The sequence below is a fragment of the Symphalangus syndactylus genome, chromosome 1 (assembly GCF_028878055.3).
Source record: "Symphalangus syndactylus isolate Jambi chromosome 1, NHGRI_mSymSyn1-v2.1_pri, whole genome shotgun sequence".
NCBI classification, from domain to species: domain Eukaryota; kingdom Metazoa; phylum Chordata; class Mammalia; order Primates; family Hylobatidae; genus Symphalangus; species Symphalangus syndactylus.
The window spans coordinates 24810506-24831780 of record NC_072423.2 but is presented as its reverse complement, the minus strand read 5'-3'; the positions used below and the strand labels follow the sequence as shown (position 1 = coordinate 24831780).

Below are 21275 nucleotides of genomic sequence, written 5' to 3'. Positions count from 1 at the left end.
ATGTGCTGGGTTTGGGGTTTAGATATGGCCTCCTGCTCCTCATAACCCCACTCTGAAGCCTAGGTCACTCTTGACCTCCCTGCCCCCACTCCCTGTGTGTTTCAGGCATGTCACATGCAGTATCACTTCTGGTTCCTCTTGGCCTCACCCCTGCTTCTGCCGTGGCCATTGTGACCAGGTCCACTCGGGCTTTGCCAGCTTCCCACAGATATGGCCACAGAGGGTGCCTCATGCCAGGTCTTCTCTCCTTGGCTCCTGCCTCCAGCCCTGGAGCATCTCTAACAAGGAGCTGCTCAAAAGGGCCACCCAGAGTGGGGCTTAGTGGTAGCAGGGTTCATGGACAAATGCTTCCCCCCTGGCCCCTTTAATGGCCAGTTCTTAAGGGCATTTTATAAAGCTTCTCAGAAGGTTCCAGCAGGACTGAGCACCAGATGCTTGTGTCAATGACCTACTAGATAATGCATTCTTGTTTTGGCTTTCCCTCCCTTGTCCCTCACCCCTGCTCCTAAAGATCATGAATGCCCCCAAGTAAATTACTGGTAGGTAAGCCTTTCTTAAGCCCTTTTTCAGCAGAATTGAAGTTGAGGCAGAGGATATTAACAAACAAGTGTGTGTGTGTGTGTGTGTGTAGGATTTTTCTCCTGGCTTTCCAATTTTGGGTTTAGTCACTAATACACTGATTCATTGAATCTCAGTTCCCACCACATAACGGAACAGTTACATCCCTGCTTATGCAATCATTCCCTTCCATGCAGTTTTGCACAACTCAGATTTTGCGTTAAGTCAAAATCTGGGTTATTGCCCTGGATATGAAAGGTGCAGAACCTGCTACACAAATATTTATGTGTGTAATATCACTGAAACTTGTTTTCACTGTTGAAGCCACCAAAATGTTTTCACATGCTGGTCCCCAGGGGCTTGGCATTTCATTTTGTTACTCTAAATCAATTGCCTTCAGTTTACAAATGCCCCTCCATTGTTGTTTTATCCTGGTGGCTTTTGGACAAGATTGGAAAGCTATGAGAGTAAAGATATAAACACCCTGGAAATAGGATGAGTTGGTGCAGTAAGAAACTCCACCAGAGCCCCATAAAACTGCAAGTGAAAAGCCTGGCCTCTTGGAATTCACGGAGTCTATACTGCAGCTTAATATGTGTTTTCATACATAATGCCACCTTTCCACATCTCTGACATGCCATCAGCACCTTCCAGAACAATTTTGAAAAGGGTCAGATTTGCATTAGGCATAGCTTATGGGACCTGAGGGCAGCTGTCCCTGATCAGGAATCATAACAGGGAAACCTCATTTGCAATCACCACTTAGCCTCTCTCTCCCTCAGATAGTAGAAGGGCTGGAAGTTGTTTGTTCCTAAGCGTTTTGTGATATTTATGAGTGGCCTTATTTTCAAAAGTCTCCATTAGTCTGTTTATTTTTAGGTATCATATTAAATATAGCAGCAGAAAAATACAAGATCAAGGCCCCCAAAGGTCGAATGCCTGCTTCTTAGCTGGAGTCACACTGCTTAGAAGCTGAAAGCAGCCAAGTCCCACGACATTAATATCCTGGGAAAGAATGGAGCATGCTCATCCCTCAGGGATCCTTTCCCGGGTTCGAAGGCATTTTGCACTCTATCAGGTGAAAGGAAACACACATTAGCCAAATACAGGCAGACTTCACAGATGCAATAAGACTCCCAGTAGAGCTCCTTAAAGCTCCTCTGACTGATCTTCGACTTCAACGTTATGCCCAAGCAAACTGCATTGGAGCTGATGTATTCAAATGTGGCTAACAGCTCACCAGAATCAAGCCAATCCATGCCTTCAGTATATCTCTTCTACAGGCTGAGACATGTGCTTGGGCTCAAAGTGTCCAAACCTCCCCCACCATGGGCTCGTTATGCTCCCAGCTGGGTAGGAGGATCAGTGATGGCCTATCAAGAATAGAAGAGACTCATTCCCTCTGCTGACTGCCATTCTTTATATTATCTAAATATTTTGAGCTTAAATTTAAGTTTAAAAATCAGCATGGAGCAAAAAAGCATCGACTGGGCATGGTGGCTCAAAATGCTGTAATACCAGCATTTTGGGAGGTCAGGGAGGGAGGATCTCTGGAGTTCAGAACTTCACGACTAGCCTGGGCAACATGATGAAACCCTGTCTTTACAAAAAATATAAAAATTAGCCAGGCATGGTGGTGCACGCCTGTAGTCCCAGCTACTCGGGAGGCTGAGGCTAGAGGATCACTTGAGCCCAGCTGGTTAAGGCTGCAATGAGCCATGACTGCGTGGCTGCACTCCAGCCTGGGTGACAGAGCAAGACCCTGTCTCTAAAAAGACAAAAACCAAAAGGATGCAATCTTGTTCATATGCCTAGAAAGGTCATTATCAACATTTAAACTACCAGAGAAAAATGCATTGCCCTGATCCTTTAGCTCTTTATGTGTCTACAGGCTCCCAATATCTAATACATATTCTTCCTTCGCAAAACCCTTCAAATGGAATGGAATCTGGACTCAAAATTTGCTAGCTCTGATGAGAAAGAGGACCTGGGAACAAGCCCTCCAATGGCACAAAGAAGCCCTCCTTTTGCCTTCTTCTCGAGGTTAAGATGGAGAGGTGTCAGCAGTTCCTGAACACCTCTGCCCTAAGGGACTTTGGACGATTGTTCCCAGCAGAAGTCTGGGAAATGACCAAGTCAGGTATTTGCTAAGCTATTTAATGAGGCTGCATAAGCAATAAGAAGAACTTGATAGAGCTTTAGGGTCACCGAGGTTTCCAGGGTGAATTAAAGCAGTGAAGTAAGAGGAGAGGATTTAAAAATTAACCTGCGTGTGAATGTACTATGTTCGGAACAGGAATTAAAAAGCAAACAAGGATTAATTGATCCCCTCCTCCCTCCCAAGCTGCGAGCTGGCATTTCAGGAGCAAAATGGATTGGTTGAGAATGCACTCTGCTGGGTAATTAAACAAGAAGGTCGATCAATACTCAGTAGCTGGGATTTAAATACCCATTGACAAGCTAACAGAGGAACCCAGACGGGCACAGAAGAAGTGCTGGTTGGCTCAGGCAGGATTGGATCTTAAGGTTTCTGCATGTAAAAAATGAACAACAACCAAAAAAACCATCTTGTTCTTTTCACCTCTCTAACTTTAAAAACCTCTTTGATTCAGTATTAGCCCAAACAAAAATAAGGATCTCCACTCAGAGCATTTCTCTTGGTGGCGAGTGACAGATGTAAAGGGCCCAATTTGTGATTACATAGTTCACTTCTGCAACTGCAATTAAGCTGCCCATTAAATTCACGTAGCTAAATAAAAATTACAATCAGTTACTTATTAGCTACCTTGAACCTGCCTCCCTGAGAGCTAGAGGGTTGGTGAGAGAGCCAGTTCACAGCAAAGCTGAAGTGATCTGCCTTGCCTAGTTGTTGTGGTTTTTAAATCAGATAGGTCATGAGCATCTGTGTATGCATAAACAACTGAAACTGCCCAGAGATGTCTCATGGCTAATCAGATTAATAGGCCCACCAGCTAGCTACCAAGACACTCAACTCCCAGTTGGATGAACCTGATCTAACTTTGCTGCAAATGACGGGCCCTGGGCTCTTCTCTTCAGCATCCACCTGATGAAGAAGGGAAATAATGGGACCAAAGACAAAGGCAGGAGCAGAACAGACTTTTCTTCAAAGCCCATTAAGGGGAAAAGACCCATTATGAAGGGAGGGTTAAGGGCAGAGAATTCGCCAGGGCTGTTGATGATGTTGCTGTTGTTGGTTGGTCTTAGGATTCTCTAGGGAGGAGATGAAATAAAAGGAAAATCTAGGGGTAACAGCTCACAACTGGCCCAGTGACTAAAGGCCACCTTTCAGGGGTTCATTCGGGATTTCCTCGATTCCTGGGCTCACCTGCGAGGCACCAGTTTTCTCCACTTCCTGCTTGTAAACCCATGCGTTATAAGCTTTCTGGCTGGGAGGACTGAGGGAGAAGATAACCCTACAGTGAAGGGCGCTTGGAGACACAAATAGCTAAAACACACCAGAGAAGGCAATTGATTTTATCCAAGAATTTACCTGGATTTACCAAGGATTACTTCTGGGTATCTTGGAGGATTTGTATCTTAAAGGATCCAGGTTATAAAATTCTAGAGTCATTCATGGAGATGAACGTAAAACAGTGCTTACTAGGGGCTGGGGGAGTGGGGAATGGAGAGTTAGTGTTTAATGGGTTCAGAGTTTCAGCTTGGGATGGTAACAAAGCTCTGGCGATGGGTGGTGGTGATGGTTGCATGACTATGTGAATGTACTTAATGCCACTGAAGTATGCATCTAAAATGATTAAAGTAGTAAATTTTATGTTATATGCATTTTACCATAACAAAAAAAATTCTAGAGTCAGCAAAGACAATGTTATTTCCTGTATAATCCATATAAACCTACAGCCTACTACTTTTGAAACATAGAAACTTCTCCATGTTTCAAAAATTACATTACCGAGGGATGCCGAAAAGAAAAAGACTTTAAGGAATCGGAGACACGCCTGTATCCGTTCTACCCAGAGCACTCACATGAAACATTTCCCAGAGAACATGGCAGCCCAGGTCCCTGTGTCGTTTGCCTCAGTGCCTTGTGCCCAGTGCCCTCCCCATATCCAGGCAAAGCTGCTGAAGACCCAGAGCGGCCTTCTGGTCGCCAACCACCTGCTCTTCTGATTTTCTTTCTGAAACATCATTCTCTCTTTCCCAATTTCAGGAGAGAATCTAATATACTCATTCACACTGAGGTGTAAGGCTCTAAGAAGATGTACACTGCCTGCCCAGGGATATATCCAGTTCACCTGGAAGCTAAACAAGAAGAATTAAAATACAGAAATGGGAATAAAGTTTGCAACCTCTCCAACCCTTTGTTCCAGGCTGTTTTTTATGCCTCAAAACTTACCAGATTCTGTCTGCACCTCCCAGACAACCTCAGAAATGTGTTTCCCAAGAATCTCTTTCCCTGGTCAGTTTCTCTGTCATGCACTACTTTCAGAAACCTAGACCATCCTCTGGCCCATCAGCCCTCATGCCCAGAGACCCATGCCAAGTTAAGTTGTTCACTGGGCACAGAAATGTCTCCAAGGCACCTTCTAAATCTGTCAAGGCCAATTTAGGAACAGGAGGTTGAGGCCAAATGGAAAAGTTGGGAAAGCACCCATGGAGAACAGAGCTAGCCCAGGCCTGGAGGCACAAGATCACTAATCTGATGAGTGGCTCCAATCAAATGAGCCCACATGGACATTGGCAAAGAGCATAAGGAAAGTTCTCTCTTCACTCAAGCCTGTAGCCTGTCCTAGAACAAAGGAGCAAAGGTTCTTTCAGCATAAACATTGCCGACTCTCTGGAGGAAAACAGGCTCTTTTTTATATTTACAAAATCAGAACCAGCAGGGTCCAGACCTAGGAATCTGTATTTTTAAAAGGCTCCCCAGGAGCACTGGAAACCACTGGTCTAAATTAAAAACTGATGACAAATAAAAAAGCCAACATAGGGTGTTTTGTGTTCGCTCTCATTCTATGGTGTTGTGGACATCAGTAGAGAATGTGATATTTATCCTATTTATTTACTTGTTTTTCGAAACAGCAAAAGGATGCTGAGATAGGAGACTTTGCTCAATAAGCCAGTGCTAATGACCATAAAGGGTCTGTTGTGTCACACTCTGATGAATCATCACATGTCAGCAGGGACACAGCCAACAGAAATATGTTCTATGGCTTTGGTTTCCTCTTTTCCCTTGATGCATGAAAAAAACCTTTCCCCAAGCTAAGTTTAGGGCAAGAGGCCCTTTTTGTTTGTGAATGGGGGCAGTCTGAGGGTGAAACAGGATGCCCCAAACAGAAGGAAGGGCCCAGGGAAGTCTGCCATCTGGAGAGTGAGCTGTAGGGGCACCTTGGATTCCTATGCAGAATTGTCCTTAGATTTAGGCAACAGCCTGGTGAGGCTGACTCTTGCTGAACAGAGAAGCTGTGCCCCTCTCATGTGAGGAGTGGATGTCATCCACACACATTGGGGCAAGGACTCCTTGCGGGGCTAATTCCTCCTCCATCTGAGGGTGCTCCCACCACCGTCTTTCACCATCTGCCTCCATCCACTGCTCCTCAGTACCTTGGCCTCAGCCGTCTTTGCATCCTTCCCAGCCTCTCTATTTCTCCCAGTCACCCAGCCTTAGAATTCTTTGTGGCCAGGCACAGTGGCTCATGTCTGTAATCCCGACACTTGAGAGGCTGAGATGGGAAGATCGCTGGAGCCCAGGAGATCGAGGGTGAGGTGGGCTATGATCATGCCACTTCACACCAGCCTGGGTGACAGAGCCAGATCTTGTCTCTAAAAATAATAATAGTAATAATGAAAACAAACAAACAAACAAAAAGAATCTTTTTCTCTATGAGACATAATGGAAAGAGAAACTGACTTGGGGTCTGAAAATCTGAGTCTGGATCCCAACACTGCCAGTTCTCCAGTTCTCGGCCGTGTGACTTTGAGCACATCCCTGACACGTTTATATAGCACTGCATCGCTGTTTTTTGTTTGTTTGTTTTGAGACGGAGTCTCACTGTCTCCCAGGCTGGAGTGCAGTGGCACAATCTCTGCTCACTGCAAGCTCCGCCTCCCGGGTTCACGCCATTCTCCTGCCTCAGCCTCCCGAGTAGCTGGGACTACAGGTGCCCGCCACCATGCTCGGATAATTTTTTGTGTAGTTTTAGTAGAGATGGGGTTTTACCATGTTCACCAGGATGGTCTTGATCTCCTGACCTCGTGATCCGCCCGCCTCAGCCTCCCAAAGTGCTGGGATTACGGGCGTGAGCCACTGCGCCCGGCCGCACCTCTGTTTCTAATAACTGCCCGATCCACACCTCTGCGCTGTTGTGAGAATCAAATAAACTATGTGAAATACTTTGCATGCTTATTTATCTCTTCACACATACACACATACGTCTTGTTTTTGACATACCGTCTTGCTTGCTGCCATATTGAATCAGCCCCCAAATCCTGCTGATTCTGGTCTTGTTTGCGTCCCTCGCATATATTCTTGCTTTTCCATATTCATTGCTATCACTGCCTTCCAAATATATTCCTTCAAGTTGACCTGCACCGTAGGTCATTCAAGATTACAGTATTAGGTTCTTAGCCTTCTGGCAGCCATCAGTGGTTAGAGGGGTGAAGGCCACAGTCTCCTCCCCACCACCTCTCAGCCAGGTGGTCTGTTATAATGAGAGCAAGACTCAGACCAAACTCTGACACATAGAGAGACCTATCAGCCAGCAGGAACTAAAACATCAGACCACCTGGTTTGTAAGCTCAGCAAACACAGGATCACCTGGTTTATCCCAGCTCTCTGTCTTTTCATTCCAAGCAGATGTGACAAGGAGCTAGCAGCAGGATTCAGTTAATTGGTCAAATGACAGGATTCTCCTTAAGCAAATGAACACAGAATCTAGCAGAATTCTAAGACTTGGGGGACACTCCAGAGGGTGCGAGCTGTTCATGCCCTAATCACACAAAGGCAAGGATCCCTGTGCAGCCTTCCTAACCAACCCAACAAACACCACTCGTTTCACCAATAAAAAATAAAATCTAACACCCAGTATGCTAATTAACAAAAGTTCTTGTGTCCATCAGAAATAAATATAACTGAAGTGCTAGTATCACAGTCTGGAACATAACAGAACTACCCCTAATACTTCTGAAATATTAGGAAACTTCAAATACTAAATAACTGTGCTTAGGGCATTAAGCAAACTGAAATACACATCATCAACATATGTTTTAAATAGAGCTGCTTTAAAGTAAATTATAGATAATATAACACTGTTGTCTTAGTCCATTGGGGCTACTATAATAAAATACCACAAGCTGGATAGCTTATAAATTACACAATTTATTTCTCATAGTTCCATAAGCTGAGAAGTCTGAGATCAAGGTGCCAGCAGATTAATTGTCTGGTGAGGGCCCACTTTCTCATTCATACCTGGTGCCTTCTCTCTGTGTCTTCACATGGTAGAAGGAGTGAGTTAGCTCTCTCAGGTCTCTTTTATTAGAGCACTAATCCTATTTATGAGGGCTCTGCCTAATCACCTCCCAAAGGCCCCACCTCCTAATATCATCACCTTGGGGGTTGGGATTTCAATATATGAATATTGAGTAAACACCAACATTGAGACTATAATGAATGCCATATATGGGCTTTTACTTCTTGTCAAATTGCCCTTTCTTCCTCTTTGAACATATACCACAAGCTTTAGTCCTTTTCTTCTGACCTCAAGGAAGACCTGATTATCTGTCACAATACTTTATTCCTGAAATGATGGAATATTACTTGTCCCTTCATTTATTCAGCAAACACTTGCACTCCTAACACAATAAAAAATCATGTAAGCCAAGAGGTAGGGGGAAAGTAAACTGGTACCTTGACTTAAAGGGGCTCTAGGTCTAAAGAAGAGGCAGACATTGGAACTGAAAATAACAGCACCAGGCAGTGACTCTCAGGACAGATGTGCACAAGTCACAGTGGAAGCACAGAAGAGGCACCCCTGAGTGTGCCTCCCAGAAAAGGGAGAGGAAAAATGACCAAAGATGCTTCATCTTAAGGAAGTATTGTGCTGGCTGAACTGAGCCTTAGAGGATGAATGGAAAGTTGGGCTGCAGTACAGGGAGCATCCCAGGCAGAGAAGAAAAATATATACCAAACAATAATAGCTAAACTCTATTACACTCCTACTCTGCTCCAGGTGCTCTCCTAGGAATGCCATGTGCATAATAAATAAAATCTGAAATAATGCACATCATTTCACTTCTTGCTCAAAACCACACCCTGAGATAGGGGATATTATTATCTCCATGTCACAGATGAAAACTGGGGCTGAGAGCATTAAAATAACTTGCCTAAGGTCACACTGCTAGAAACTGGCAGAGCCAGGGTTTGAACCTAGGGCTTTCTGGCACTTAAGATATTACACTATATTCTGTTCAGCTATGACATACAAGTATTAAATGGGGCTGAAACTGAAGTTCAAAACACTGCATGCAGTCAGTCTGGAGAGGTAAGTCAGCCGGAACATGGGTTTTGGTTCATTTTCTCATCTAGATGTGACTGCCTGACTCTAGTACATCTTTCTGTTTCTATTACAAAGTTAAACACACAGTAGGGGTGCGATGGAATTGAGTGACTGAGTCTACAGGGAAAGAATTTCCAGAATAGATTATTGAAACACCAACTGTCTGAGTAGTGACTCGCCCCTTCTTTTTGGGTTTATTTTCTTTTAAAAATAGAGTTTTCAACATGCCCAACCAATATCAACAGATATTTGAGTGTCCTCCATGAGGCACACACATTTAAGGGCAGTGGAGATTCAGCAGGCAATAAAATAGACAAGGTCTCTTCTGTTAGACAGCTTAAAACAACCTTCCCCTGATGTGACCTCTCTTATTCTGAAAAATGCCAGGGAAATAACAATCAACAATGGACTCTGACAGTGGGCATCTCCAGAGGTAGGCTCCACCTTTGCAGGGCGCCAGCATCTTGACACCATGCTCAGGCCCACATGACCATCACCATGACGACTGCAAGATTCCCACCCCCAAGAGGCCCAGGGCCCAGCACAGTCACTTATCTGGCCACAAAGAGCTTGCTCAGGGGACATCCTGCGACTCTTTAAGGTGGCCCAGAACAGGCAGCACCTGCTGAATCAGCAAACCACCCAGAGCCCTGTATGTGTTGGCCTAAGAGCTCAGCCTTGGGCCGGGCAGCAGGATTTTTCCCCTCTGAAGAATGTGCCTCTATTCAAACTCCACTCTGCAGGAATGCCCATGGTGCCAAAAAGGAACAGAAAAAAAAACAGGATTCAAAACAAGGCACTTGAATGAAACAAGGTCTAGTTTTCAATTCTCATTTTCTTTCTTACTCCGAATCCAAGCATGCTGTGTCTGAAGGAAGGTGGCCAGGGAAAGGAAGGCCCCTGGAGGCTGGCTGTTCTCTTTCTTCCAGTAGGGTGGTGGGGTAAAGCGAGGAGAGAATGGTGAGCCATGTTCTCAGGCAGAAGGCAGGGCAGAGGTCACTTGCATGGTGTCTCATATGACGTCTGGTAGGATCAGACTGACCCAAAACTCGAGTTTCCTTAGGGAGCAGCCCGTTCTCTCAGTGTCCCGGTGGGACCAGCTTGCTGAGCTGACCAAGGCCTCGGCCCCCGGCAGCTGGCTCTCCTCAGTCCTCTCCCACCCCGAGCCTGCTTTCCACCTCCTGCCTCCCTTACACACAGTGACCTTGTCCTCAAGTTGCCCCACTCCTGTCCTTCCCATGGGCTAATAAGCCAACTGTCCCCTCCAGAGGCTCCCTCATGAGGCTTCTAGGAGTAGAGGAGGTTGCATATCTCCAATGTTAAAGCCTCAGTCCTGAGACCTGGGCTGCCTCTTTTTCCTCCCTGGGCCTTGCTCTGTGGGGCCAGGATAAGTGGCCAGAATAATGTGATCTCAGCCCTTTTCTTTGACTAAATGCACTGCCAGGTTTAAACACAAGGTGCATCCCTGGGCTCCAGGCTGCTTACCATGCTTGGGACACTTCCTGCCCTACTCCTGCAGTCCCCAACTATGGGGTCTGACCACCACCATGGCGTAAGTCAGGGCTCAGCAACTTTCTGTGAAAAGTCAGATAATAAACATTTTAGGTTTTGTGGACCACATTCAATCTTCATCACATATTCTTTGGTTTGGTTTGTTGTTGTTTTTAGGGTTTTGTTGTTGTTGTTGTTGTTGTTGAATGGCTCCCCTTTTCTTTTTTTAAAGTAAAATTATGAAAGCGTTGAATGTTTCAGGTTTAAGGAAATTATAAAAATATGTTAATGAGTCTCAAGATTGTACAAAACAATATCTTGAGCACTAGCTGTTGGGGGTTAGGAGGAGGGTAGTGGATATTTACTCTCTGTAAAGGCAGAGAGCAGGCCCTCAAGGCATTATCAGTCATAAAATATATATATATATATATATATATGTGGAACTGAAAGCCCTTGGGATCCAGGGCCACCACATATAGTTGTACAATTGGGGCACAGCACAACCCTCGGTGGCAAAGTTCACAGAGACCATGACAGGGTGAGTACAGAGTTATTCACTCGTATTGGGTTCCAGACACTATGCTATTGCCAGGATATAAATACCAGGAAGACATAATCTCCCTCATCAAAAAAAAAAAAAAAAAAAAAAAAAAAAAAAAAAAAATCTCCCAGCTCAGTGGAGAAGGCAGAAACATAATCAGATAAAATTATAACAAGGTGAGAATGCAAAGACGGAGGTAGGCACAGAAGATGAGAACCTGACACTGCATGGAGGAAGAGACTCAGCTAAGGATTTATGAGGAGGTGAAGCCTGAGCTGGACCCGAAAGTGCGAGTAGCAGCTAATGGAGAGAAGGCAGGACAGGAGCTTCCCGGGCAGATGAGCAGCAATGACTAAGGTACTGACAAGAAACGGCCTAGTGTATCCATAAAGCTGTGAGCAGTCTCGGGGTACAGGACCCCACAAAGCAAGGTATCGGGCAACAAATATGTGACTGCTCAAAAAGCCAGATCTGACTTGTGTGAAGTCTAGCATTACAAGTGCAGCTATGACCATCTGCTTTGGAAGAGCCCAAATCTGAAAAGTTCTGCCTTCCATATGTACCCTACAAGATTAAATGACAGCCTGATGGCCTGCATACAATCACTTTTGTCTTCGAGTGTGCATTCCATTAGACACATTTGTTCTACTGATTGCTTTCTTTGTCTCTGTTTACCTGTATTTCCCTGCATCAAGTGCCATTGACAACTTTCAACTAATTCTCCATCCTAATGAATTAGAACTAGGGCCTCCTTATGTTTTAAAACACGCCATCAGTCTACAACTTATTTTTTTCATCTAAAATAATATTTGTGCTTACCTAATTACAGAAATTATTACATCATACAGAAGTGATTTCATCATGATTTGGTTTACCAATTTGCTGTCATTAGACATTTTGGTTATTTCAATATTTACTACCATGGGTAATACTGAGAGGACAAACCTTATATGACTTGTGATTTTAAACCTATGTGATTTAACGTCTGTAATTTTCTAAGAATAAATTTACAGAAGTGTAAGTGTCGAGTCAAAGAGAGCATATTAAAATAAAATCTTTTGAAAATAAAAAAAAAAACCTTTAAAAAATGTATAAGCCATTCTAAGCAGGGCCATGGGCCAGATTTGGTCCATAGTTTGTCAACACTTTTGCCTTAGTACACTGGCCTTTCTCAAACCCAGTGAAAGTAAAATGATGATTTCTTCAGGGAGTTTCAAACAAGCTGCTTCCAGCTGAGCGGCCTTGCCTGGGTTCCAATGATGTCATGATCCAACAAGCAGCCATCTATGATCATAATTAACTAAGAGAAACACTTCCCCAGGAGGCAGCAGAATTTTCCATCAAATTCTTCTTTATTAAAAAAAAATAGATTCCTTTTCAAAATAGACAAGCTTGGAAATTTTAAAAATAACAGTATTCATTAACAACTCCCACACTAACTGTGGTTACCAAACTTTGAGAATGTAAGTGCCAAATTCCATGTGCTAGCATTCACATGCTTTCTACTTTGATTCCCACAGTGGCTTCCACTGTAGATATCAATGCAATCCAGGCTCAACTGAGGTCACTCTGTCACTTGAGATTGAAATAAAATTGGCTTAACCCCCCTATCTTAAATCCATCGGGAAGACCCAGATTGTAGCACATTCCCAGGAGCTGAAATTCTCAAGGCACTTCTGACTCCACAGTTTCAGGCTGTCCCTCTCAATCCCTCACTCAGCTCTTCTGCTTCCCCAGCAGCTGTGGCCCAGGACTGGGAACATGGCTCTTGTGTGTGTGTGTGTGTGTGTGTGTGTGTGTGTGTGTGTGTGTGTTTTCTGAACACATTTTCCCAGTAGCATTGTGCTGAGGCCAACTTCATAGAAGGTTTAAGACAATGGAGAGATGAAGCCTTGAAGTGGGTCAAGGTCAAATTTACCAGTTTCTATAAAACTGGGCATTAGTCACCCCATTTCCAAGTGTTTTGGCCGTGCTACCAAATATCAGGGGTTTCCACCCCTCCCTCACAGGATGGTCTTCCTTCCCCATGTCTCCATCTTTTGGGCTCACCTGTTCTCTGCCTCCCAAATTCAAATTAGCTCTCCACCAGGCTCTGGGCTCTTCTTGTCCATCCATGAGTGTCTCCAGGTCTCAGAACTGGCATCACTTTTGAAATTTCAGTCTCTCCCTCCTTTCCTCTAGCCATGATCAGTGGATCGAAGAGGCCTAGAGTATATTCTTCCCTTTGATGTGAATGCATCATCTCCTTTACAAAGCGGAAGTGGCTACAGGCAGTTTATTACTATGCCCTTCTCTCTCTGTTACATTCACACCCCCACTTTACCAAGGAGGACACTGATGCTCGGGATCATCCAGCCAAAATGTGGCAGAGCTGCTGTGACCCTCCAGGCTGGACTCACTGCTCTCACTCCCTGTATCAGTGGTTCTCAAACTGGACTGCTCCTGGGAGTCACTCAGGATTTAAGTGACACAGGTCACTGGGCCACCACCCCCTCGGAGTTTCTGATTCATCAGGTCAGAGGGTGGAGCCTGAGAACATGCATTTCTAAGAAGTTCCCAGGGGATGCTGCAGGGCAAATGCACCAGAGAGCAATAACTTAAGCATATCCTTAGAACAACCCTGTATGGTAGATACACCTGAATGTGAGTTCCAAGCTGGAATCTGGGAGTGGCCAACCTGGAGATTTGTTCGTTGTCAATGAGGAACATCTGAGTCCCTGCCCTATTCCGTGGAACATACGCTATATGGGAAATTGAGGCCCTGAGTTTTGGTTAAATAAAGGTTACAAGGCAGAGGTCATTAAAACAATTATATGGAATTCAAAGTTCAGTGTTTATAAATAGTTTTAGTGGAACATGAACATGCCCATTTATTGACAAAGCATCTGTGGCGGCTGTCCTGCTACCACAATAGAGATGAGTAGTTTTGACAGAGACCCTGCGACCCACAGAGTCTAAAATATTTAGCATCGTCTAGTATCACTAGACGATGCTGAATATTTTAGTATTAGGTCCCTTACAAAACATTTGCTGACCTCTGGTCTATCCTCCTCTTATTTCTATGCTCCGATTTCCCCCAGTAAGATGGACTTAATTCTGCAGCTTTTCTCACGGTCGGTATGACTCTGTATTTTCTTACTTAACTTTCACTCTTTAGAGCAACTACTTGGTGGTCTTCTAACCATGGTGGGAGATAGTTATTGATCCTGGAATGTTTCTCAGAGGCATCCATGTACACTTATCTACCTTTTCCTCAGTCAGAATTGCCCTGCCTGTACACATTTTAAGAAACAAACCAATCAGTTTCCCTAGGAAGTCCCGGTATACACTGAAACTGAATATGATCATTCCTTGGACAACCAGAAATGTGTTAATACAGAGCCTGGAATCAGAAAATTCTCAGCTTTCACTCAGAACACTTTCCTCAAAGCACCTGTACTTCTTCCTATGTAAAAAATTGTAACTCATGCATTTAAACATAGAGTTGACCCTTGAACAACGTGGGTTTACCTTTTGCAGATTTTCTTCTGCCTCTGTCACCCCTGAGACAGCAAGACCAACCCCTCCTATTCCTCCTCCTCCCCTGTCTACTCAATGTCAAGAGTAAATATATTTTCTCTTCCTTACAACTTTAACATTTTCTGTTCTCTCACTTTATTGTAAGAATAAATCATATAATACATATAACATACAAAATACATTAATCGACCTTATGTTATCAGTAAGTATTCTGGTCAACAGTAGGATATTAAATTTTGGGGTAGCCAAAACTTACATATGATTCTTTTACCACACTGGTCGGGGGTGGGGGCTTCATACCCCTGACCTCTACATTGTTCAAGGATCAACTATACATGCAAAAATGATTCATGTCTCTTAACAAACATTTATTACTTATTTATATGTTTTTTGAGACAGGGTCTTGGTCTGTCACCCAGGCTGGACTGCAGCCTGGGCTCATGCAATCCTCTTGCCTCAGCCTCCCAAGTAGCTGAGACCACAGGCACATACCACCACACCCAGCTAATTTATTTATGTATTTATTTTTGTAGAGACAGGGTCTCACTATGTTGCCTAGCTGGTCCCAAACTCTTGGGCTCAAGCAATCCTCTCACTTCAGCCTCTCAAAGTGTTGGGAGTACAGGCATGAGGCACCACGCCTGGCCCCTTAACAGACATTTAACATGATTTTCAGACAGTTCGTACCTCTTCATCTACAGCAAGGCTTAACAGAATTTCAATATAAAACTTTCTGTGAAGCTTAGAATAGGTGCAGGAATGTTCAGAGTTCATGTTCTAGTTCCCACTGAGAAAAGCATATGCACCGATATGTTTCCCCACCAAGCATACGCTGGGGTCCACCTGGAAGTCATACAATTCTTTGGCTTTCTGGGCTGATTATCAAATGGTCTTCATCTAAGGCCACTTAACAGCCAGTACTAAGGTGCAGACATTGCAGAACTTTGACAATAACCAGTCATTCTTTCTGAATAAAAAACAAATTTCTTTGCTTACGTGATAATATTTCAGAGTCTGCGTCAAAGTCTTACATTCAGAGAAACACCACAGTTCTGGCACCAGTAATGAAGGCACCATCTGGCCCCTCTTGGGCTCCTTGGCTTGAATTCCTGGGGCCATTGTTACACTCGGCACTCCCTAGGCAAAGGAGAACAATAAGAGGCAGGTAAAGCTGGAGCCCGTAACAGGAAGAAACGTGAGCATTGAAAACCCTCCCTTTGGATGAACTGACCACAGCTGGACAACACCAGTGCCAGGGTATGTGGAAGGTGGGGACATCGGAAATCTGGTCATTGTCGTGCAGTAGGGGAACTGCAGTGTTTATATAAAGATTTCTCTGATTGTGTATGCTCTTGATGGATGATTCTTGGCCTATGTGGAAATTCTATGAGCTATATTTAAAAGGGCAACTCTTTTCCCAGTAGGGGAAGCAGAGAATAAATTTCTGGGAGAAAGTAAGAGGCAGAAAGGATATCTCTGGGAATAAATTGCTTTGCAGAAGCTAGGTCCTCAGGAACAGGGTTTCTACAAATAATTGATCTAGCGCCCCAGTAATTAGCTACAGAAAAAACTGCTATAGAGGATGGCATTCCACATCCCCCTACTTTGAGGTCTAGTTTTTAGGTGACACTTCTATTTTCCCTGAACCCTGTAAACCCACCGTTTTCTTTGACAGCCAGGGTTCCAAGCACTGCAGAGATGAAGCACCTTCTTCCAGCAGCTCCTGGAGTTCTCAGAAGCCAGAGTGGACTTGTTCCTCCATTTTATTTGATGAGGTTTGTATGCATTCCAGATCCTGCCTGAGTGGTTTCTGGTGTGGACTCAGGGGCCACAGGCAAAAGTAATAAAAAGCAGATTCCATCTGCTGTGACTCTGGGGTAAGCAGCCACAGGATTAAAAGGACCCTGCTCATTCAAATGCCAGCCAGGGAATTGGGCACCATTGAGAGGTGCCACCCCTGCCACCTGACATGGCTACTTCTGGAATCAAAGAATTGGCAAAAAGAAAATTCCCTGAGGAACCCAGTTCTGTAACATGGGCCACAAATTAAATGTTTCTCAGCCTTGGTGGTCTAATTTTATTTAGGAGATCATATGTGCATTTCCTTCCTCCTTGCTCATTGTTTCTATGCAGTCATCATCCCGGTGGGGCAGGGAGGGGAAGGCTTGCCACAGCTGTAGCAATAGTCAAGGCTGGTAAACAGGTCAGAAGAACAAAGAATGGGAATATATCCCTATGGAGCGTTCAGGATATGCGGGGCTAGCACTTCATGAGAATGATGTCATTGAATCCTCAGCCAATCTCCCTCAAACCAGGCACAAATTCAAGGACACCCAGGAATAAGGACTGGGGATACAGAATTCCAGTTCCCTTTTTGGATGGAAAGAAAATACACACCTTTGCCAAATTTACTGTAAAAGCAGTGATCAGTTCCTGAATTCTCAGAAATCTATAATGGAGCAGGAGGTATTTAGGAGGAAAAACAAAAATTTGCAGACGTTCATGCAAAAAAGTTCCTTAAGCCTTGTTTTGCGGGTGTGGGTCAAACTACGGTGTGTTACTCTGACAATGGTGACTTTTCCTACTGTTTGCTGATAGTGCTTTAAAAGCAGAAAAGGATGGCAAATACTGGTAAAGCATGAACTGAAATAAAAATAATGCATCTTAAGTGTTCAGGATGTACCCTGCACAACCCTAAGCATGTGACATTGCTAACACATCTAACTTTCACAACAACCCGATGAGATAAGTACTATCAGGAATCCTATTTTATAGAGGAGGACACTGAGGCATAGAGAAGATTATCCAGCCTCCAAAGCTCATAAGGCCAATAAGTGCAATAGCCAGGATTCAAACCCAGTCTGACTCAAGGGTAACTGCTCTTAATAACTACACTATTTCTTTTCTTTTTTTAAAATTATACTTTAGGTTCTAGGGTACATGTGCACAACCGGCAGGTTTGTTACATATGTATACATGTGCCATGTTGGTGTGCTGCACCCATTAACTCGTCATTTACATTAGGTATATCTCCTAATGCTATCCCTCCCCCCTCACTCCACCCCACGACAGGCCCCAGTGTGTGATGTTCCCCATCCTGTGTCCAAGTGTTCTCATTGCTCAATTCCCATCCATGAGTGAGAACATGCGGTGTTTGGTTTTCTGTCCTTGGGACAGTTTGCTCAGAATGATGGTTTCCAGTTTCATCCACGTCCCTACAAAGGACATGAACTCATCCTTTTTTATGGCTGCATAGTATTCCATAGTGTATATGTGCCACATTTTCTTAATCCAGTATATCATTGATGGACATTTGGGTTGGTTCCAAGTCTTTGCTATTGTGAATAGTGCCACAATAACTTAAACAAATTTACAAGAAAAAAATCAAACAACCCCATCAAAAAATGGGCAAAGGATATGAACAGACACTTCTCAAAAGAAGACATTTATGCAGCCAACAGGCACATGAAAAAATGCTCATCATCACTGGCCATCAGAGAAATGCAAATCAAAACCACAATGAGGTACCATCTCACACCAGTTAGAATGGTGATCATTAAAAAGTCAGGAAACAACAGGTGCTGGAGAGGATGTGGAGAAATAGGAACACTTTTACACTGTTGGTGAGAGTGTAAACTAGTTCAACCATTATGGAAGACAGTGTGGTGATTCTTCAAGGATCTAGAACTAGAAATACCATTTGACCCAGCCATCCCATTACTGGGTATATACCCAAAGAATTACAAATCATGCTGCTTTAAGACAATAACTACACTATTTTGACCCTGGACCTAACTAAGAAATTACACCATAAAGAAATACAGAGCTCACTCTACAGGTCAAAGAGAATGAGCAAAGACAGATTCTGCCTGATTCACCTTCCCTTGTCAGGGCCAAGAAAACCTACAGTGACTGCTGTCAGCACCAGGTGACATGTGAGACATATGTCTAATTAAAACAAAACATATCTTTTAAACTCAGCACACAATTCTCTTCACAGAGTTCTAAATACAGTTGGGCAAGGCTTCGGATATTAGTGGGAGATGGCCAGAGGCGAAGCAACGATAAAAGCAGCTGAATAGGCAAGTGTGTGGTCTGCTTTCCATTTCTATTGGAGTTCCTATTTTATTTATGTATTTATTTATTATGTATTATTTTTATTTTTTATTTTATTTATATTCCTTATTTATTTATTTATTTATTCTCTATTTTTGGCTTAACAACAGGAACAAGCTTGACGATTTCCTTTTTTAAGAACTACAGGAGACACTCCTGAGGTCACGTATTTGATTAATGTTGAGATGTTTGCCCAGCCTCCCTTATCAAGGGGAGGGCACCTGTGTGGGGTGTGGAGAATACTTTGCAGATGCCAAGTGCCCAGCAGCACCCAACGGTGTCTCTCAAGACGTGATCCAGAGACAGAGGCTCATTCCCCCACCATGGCACCCCAACCCCGGGAGTCTGGGCCTGCCTGGGTGTGGGTGATAGGCAGCCAGCCCACAGAGGGACAGGCAAAGTGTAGCCAGAAAAATTTGAATGCATCCCCATTCCACCACCCTTGTATTATGGAATGATCTCCCCATCTTTCCTTCCTGAGCTGGGAGGTGGGTTCGAGTGAGCACTGCCAGATACCATGGTAGGGCATACTCAGAGAAGGCCGGTGGGGAGAGGCTGGATTTTTCATTTCTTTCTTGTCTTTCTTTTCTTTCTTGTCCTAGCTCTCCCTCTCTGAGCTAGGTGCAAGCTCCTGATGTAGGAAGCGATCCCTCCTTGCCACAGATAACCCATGTAGCCAGGTGCTGCCAAGCAGCTTCCTCCTGGAGGAGGGCAGCTGCTCTGAGCATGACCAGTAGCTGTGGATGGCATCGTCAAGGCATCTGGAGGAAGCTGCAGCCCCACAAAGCCCCTGACCCCTCTGCCTTTCCCTCTGCTGGATCCTCTTCCTCCCTCTTTCCCCGCTGTCTCCTGTAGAGAACTTTCTACCAGTCCACACACCAACCTAGGTGCAGACCCCCTGCCTGACTCCCTCCCTGACTATCATAACCATGGCCAGCAGTATCTCCACATCTCTGCCCAGATCCCCCTGGGAAGGCTTATCCCAGGCCCCAGGTTTGGGGCAATGCCCAGTGGCATTGGATGGGGTCCCCCTTGAAAAGAAGCACAGAAAGACTGAGCCATCAACATAGTCCCTTCCACCACCTGCCACTGTCCCCAAAATTCCCCACACCAGAAGTGTTTAGACTGTCTAAGGACAATACTGTCTAGGGTTTGAGGACCACCCCACAGCAAAAACACTAGAAAGCTAGTTCCAAAATGCAAATCCCAGGCCATGCCCCTCACCTCCTGAGGCGGCATCCCTGGGTATAGATCTCAGAAATCTGCAGTTTTAGTACAAAGGCCCCCTAAACTTAGAGAAACAGCCTGAATTCACATGGGCACACCTTACCTGAGCAGGTAATACAGTGACAAGGGTGGGAACAGAGAGGATGACACCTGATACTGGGAAGGCCTGACAGAGGGAAGGAAGGAAAGCACTCAGGCTAAGGGCTCTGGGAAACCCACTCTTCCCCCTAGGGAGCTGCTGTTCCCTGAGGGGCCTGGGGGGCCTCTTCCTGAAGCCCCAGCTATTCAAATTACACCTTTTCTTATTAGAACATCAGGAGGTGTTGCCCCTTAGCTTTCCATTCTAACCTCCTCAATATAGGGGACTTGCTGGTGTCGAGGACAGAGCGGAGGCCTCAAGGGTATGTGCAGTCTAGGTGGCCTTGGTGGAGGGGCAGCACTCTACATTTGGGAGGGGACTTCTTGCTGAACTCCTTCCAGTGGGTCAAATGGGGTAGACTGAGGGAGAGGTGTGGGAGGTGATAAAGAACCAGGTAAGGACTGGATGGATCCGGGGAGTTCACAGGGCTGCCTTGGAGGCGGAGGGCACCGAGACAGAGAAGACCCTGGGGGGCACCAAAGCGATCCCTGCAGTCTATGAGTGTAGGATCAGAGAGGGTTAAGGGCCAGAAGCCCCTGTGTGTTTAGGACTGTGGCACCATGGGTGCATCCCCTGAGAAGCAAAGCTCAGGCAGGAGCAGCAGTGGGCAAAGAGCCTGGTGGTGCAGGTGCAGGCCCTGTAGAGGAGACAGTGACAACACCCAGCCCAGGCCGGCTCTCTCTGCCTGTCCCCTGAGTCCCCTGGCACCTCTCCACATCTGCTCAGCCCTCCCAGTTAACCTAGCACTTGTAGATGGTTGATATGATTTGGATCTGTGTCCTCAAATCTCATGTTGAATTGTAATCCCCAGCGTTGGAGGTGGGGCCTGGTGGGAGGTGATTGGATCATGGGGGTGAATCCTTCATGAATGGCTTAGCTTTATCCCCTTAATGCTGTTCTTGTAATAGTGAGCGAATTCTTGCAATATCTGGTTGTTTAAAAGTGTGTAGCACTTCCCCCAACGCTCTTTTGATCCTATTCCAACTGTGTGAAGTGCTCACTCCCCCTTTGCCTTCTGCTATGACTGTAAGTTTCCTGAGGCCTTCCCAGAAGCGGAGCAGGTGTCAGCATCATGCTTCCTGTATAGCCTGAGGAACTATAAGCCAATTAAACCTCTTTTCTTTAAAAATTACCCAGTCTGAGATATTTCTTT

The 21275-nt window shown here is 44.8% G+C and overlaps 2 long non-coding RNA genes across 2 annotated transcripts in view; one reads left to right on the top strand and one right to left on the bottom strand.

Moving 5' to 3' along the window:
- Positions 1-16367, bottom strand: part of LOC134736800 (uncharacterized) — a 181926-nt gene extending 165559 nt beyond the window's left edge. The window contains exons 1-2 of the long non-coding RNA XR_010121085.1: positions 16301-16367; positions 15637-15777 (exon numbers count right to left, since the gene is read on the bottom strand). This is a non-coding gene — a long non-coding RNA (uncharacterized lncRNA). The remainder of the gene's footprint in view (positions 1-15636; positions 15778-16300) is intronic.
- On the top strand, positions 15772-18720 carry LOC129492289 (uncharacterized). The gene is made up of 3 exons (XR_008660777.2): positions 15772-15897; positions 16316-16415; positions 18641-18720. It is a non-coding gene; the product is annotated as an uncharacterized lncRNA (long non-coding RNA).
- The last annotated feature ends 2555 nt before the right edge of the window (positions 18721-21275 follow it).